This window comes from Vigna umbellata, chromosome 4 (genome assembly GCF_029865625.1).
Source record: "Vigna umbellata cultivar VRB3 chromosome 4, Vumbellata_1.0, whole genome shotgun sequence".
Classification (NCBI taxonomy): Eukaryota; Viridiplantae; Streptophyta; class Magnoliopsida; order Fabales; family Fabaceae; genus Vigna; species Vigna umbellata.
In genome coordinates this window covers 43239893-43243402 of record NC_142168.1, presented here as the reverse complement: position 1 = coordinate 43243402, position 3510 = coordinate 43239893, and the positions used below count along the sequence as shown (strand labels likewise).

General features: G+C 36.1%; 1 long non-coding RNA gene across 1 annotated transcript; it reads left to right on the top strand.

Moving 5' to 3' along the window:
- The first annotated feature begins 1137 nt into the window (after window positions 1-1137).
- LOC148200284 (uncharacterized) lies at window positions 1138-3510 on the top strand. Its single transcript, XR_015785713.1, has 3 exons — window positions 1138-1244; window positions 1349-1436; window positions 3195-3510. It is a non-coding gene; the product is annotated as an uncharacterized LOC148200284 (long non-coding RNA).

Genomic DNA, 3510 nt, shown 5'->3' with positions numbered 1-3510 from the left:
ATTGTGAAAATATATGTGATAATATGTATCATTATCTAAATGAAAACAACAAAATGAAAACTAGATTACAAAAAATTTAGGCGAAATTTTACTGTGTTATTTTTCGTTTAGTAATTTTCTTCCCTTGCCTGTGGTGGTAAGTCGAATGTTGATTGGATCATTGGGCTTAAGAGTGATAGGTATTACGTCATCACTTGATTGGGTCACCAGTGACATTTTAGCGATTGGATTTTGTTTTTGTCATTTATTGGATATTATGATAGGGAATACAAAAAGGATAAAGTTAAAGAAACATATTTAAGTAAGACGACATATTTAATAAAATCAATAAAGGAAGAAAACTACTTTTAAAGTCTTTTTAAAGGTAGATTAGAAGCTTGGGGGTATGAAAAAAAAGATGGAAAGTAAGAAAAGGAAACACTCTTAATGCTTTAGGTAATCGAATTTCATATCTTTTGCTTAAAACATTTTACATGAGTTATTTCACTTGACAAAGACAATGATAATGAGGGTTTTGTCACCATATTTACTTAGCCCTTGAAAATGACATAAGGAACATATCTTTTTATCAAAAGTGTATACGAATGTTTCTTTAACTATATATAATTTTGTCCAATGATACAATGCATAATTAAAACTATATCATAAATTCAACTTTGTAATTTGAAAGTAAATTTTTTATTAATTATTTTTTTGGATTGCACAACCTTAAAGTCATTTTTTACTATTGTATAGTCATTTTTTACTATTGTATAGTGTGAAACCCTTAATAATTAGCATAAATTAACTCTGACACCTCACCACTTAACACGCACCACAATCAATGTTAATCCCATTTAAACCCAACCACTACTCTGATTTCATCTCTGCTGTGCACTGGAAAACGCACCACGTCACACCCTCAGTGCATTAAAAACGCACTAAACTCTGCATGCACACACGCCACTTGTCACGTTGGAAGCTTCCAGTTCAGAGTTGGTATGCAGGTGTCAGCGTGGGAGAAGTTCGTCCAAACGAACGTGAGTTAAACAAAATCAGATTTCGAAAACTCATTCCCTCACCTGCACCACTCATCTTCTTCCTCAGAAATTACCCTTTCATCTTCTCCAACTTCTCTCTAGAAACCCTAAACTTCTTTCTACTGTTACTCATCCATCTCCTCTCCGTTTAACATTCAGAACCGTAGGAACGTTCGTTCAGCTGTGGACTTCCTTTTGGACCGAACAGAACTGGAATCCAAGCTGGTAAGTTCCCTTCTTTAGTAGCTGACCATTTGGGTTTCATGCGAGACCATACTCTCGGTTCATGCATGGACTGTACCTGAGGATTTTCTGGTTTTGATGTTTAGATCAAGTGGGAGTGGTTAGTGAAACTGAGGGTAGAAAGCTGTAAAAGACGAACCCAACTTTTGCATTAGGGCGTACACTGCTATCCAGGTAAGGGAAGCTTATATGTTTAATTTATACTGTATGTTGAATGATCTGAGTTGCATGAATGAAGAATATAAGATTTGAGTTGTATGGATGATCACTGTTATTGTGCATGTATGAATTTCATGAAGTTGAGCTGTTATGAATGGTTACTGAGATCTGATATGAATTCTGGTTTTGATTGATCTGTTATGGATGAACACTGACTTTTATGTATGATATATGTTGTTGATCTTGATTAAAAAGCATGTTGAATTGATTATGTATGAATGGAGTATGTTTATGATATTTGGAAGGATTTGGATATTGAAACTGTATGATAATGATGTTGAAGGTGAATTAAATCTGGAATGAATGTTATAAAGTTGAAAAAAAAATGAAATCTGGAAAATTCTGTTAAGTTTGAGAAATCTGGAATTTTAATCTGCCCTTTTATGAATGACGCTCGTCACTGTACGGTCATAGACCGTTCGGTTTTTCATTAAAATAACTTAGTGGGAATTCGTTCATTTGGAATGAATTCTGCTCGAGAACGAGCGTCCCCAATTTAGTGAATGAGCGTTCGTTTCAGCTCAGTTTAGATAAATATTTGAAACTTTATAAATACGTGACGTTCGGCCTCATGTCGAGCGTTCGTCCTTAATGTCGTTCGGCCTTATGTCGAACGATCGTTCTATAGAGCGTTCGCCCTTATACTGAACGTCCGTCTGAATTGGCGCTCGGTCCTATACCGAAGCGTTCGTCTTAAATAGCGCTCGGTGTATATCCAGCGTTCGTTTTAATTCGTGCTCGGTCATTGACCTAGCGTTCGTCCAAAGCAGGGTTCGGTTTCTAACTGAACGCTCGTCCTTATTATTGAATTCTGAGCGAACGTAATTGACGTTCGTCCAAAGTAAATTTCTGAACGTTCGTTCATTGACAGTAAGAGTTGTTTTCTGTACTTTAAATATTCTGGTTATTTATCTAAGTTATTCTGTAAGATATTTATTCTCTTGATTCAACCTAAAGTTCTTGTACTCAACATCTTCTAAGTATTATTCTGAACTTCTAAATTCAATCTCATTTAAATTCTTTAAGAATTCTTAACGTCCATCAATGAATAAGAGTTCGTTTCTTTTGTTCAGAAACGTGAAATCAAAGGTTCTGTAATAAGTTCGTTTTATTTGATTAAAGAATGCATGACGTTAATGTTAGGAGAGTGGAACACAGAATGGAAAGATTATAACTATGAAAGGATTTGATGGTTGAACACTATGTGATATGATTATACGATTATGGAATTGAACGAGCGTTCCAAGGAGGAACGTCTCATATATGATTGAACATGGAATTGGTAAAGTATGACCGTGGTTAGTTAATGCTGGCTTGGTCCATTCTGATATTCCGTGATGCTCATCTTCACGTAGAAGGGAGTAGTCATGTGTGGGAATGGCAGGAGGTCTTCGTATCCCTCACTTAGCAGGGGCGAATGATTAACCTCAAGTGGAAGCTGATTAGGTATATCCCGGCTATTACACCACTTGGGTGCAAGGACGCCTGTAACTACATGGTTCATACAGTCCGGACGGTCTGTCTTATATATATTTCTATGTTAAATTATATGATTAAGTTACTTGAGGTATGTGTGAATTGAATTATGAACTGTATGTGTGTTGTATTAATTAAACAATATAAGCTTACCCTTGCATTTCCATTGTGTTGTTTACTGTCCATGTATCTCCGTCTTGTCAAAATGCAATGATCATCCGTTGTGGATGTGAGCAGATGGAGGGGCGTCCCTTGAGCAAATGCTGGAAGAAGAAAATTTGGATGAAGCTCATCTGGTGGACGTTGAAGTGAAGGCCGAGCCTTAGAGTGGTTGTTAGTTTAGTACTGTAAATGTTAGTATAGTTTGAACGTTCGGCTAGATGTTTTGTAAGGCCGTTCGTCTTAATTATCTATTCCTCTATAATGACGTACGTTAGTATTTATCTAAGAACGTTCACTCTTGGATTTTCCCTTGTATGCGCTTATGCGCGTTCTTTTGTACTGATGCCGTTCGATTTTAAATCCAGTTTCAATGCAAAGACTGTTTATGTTA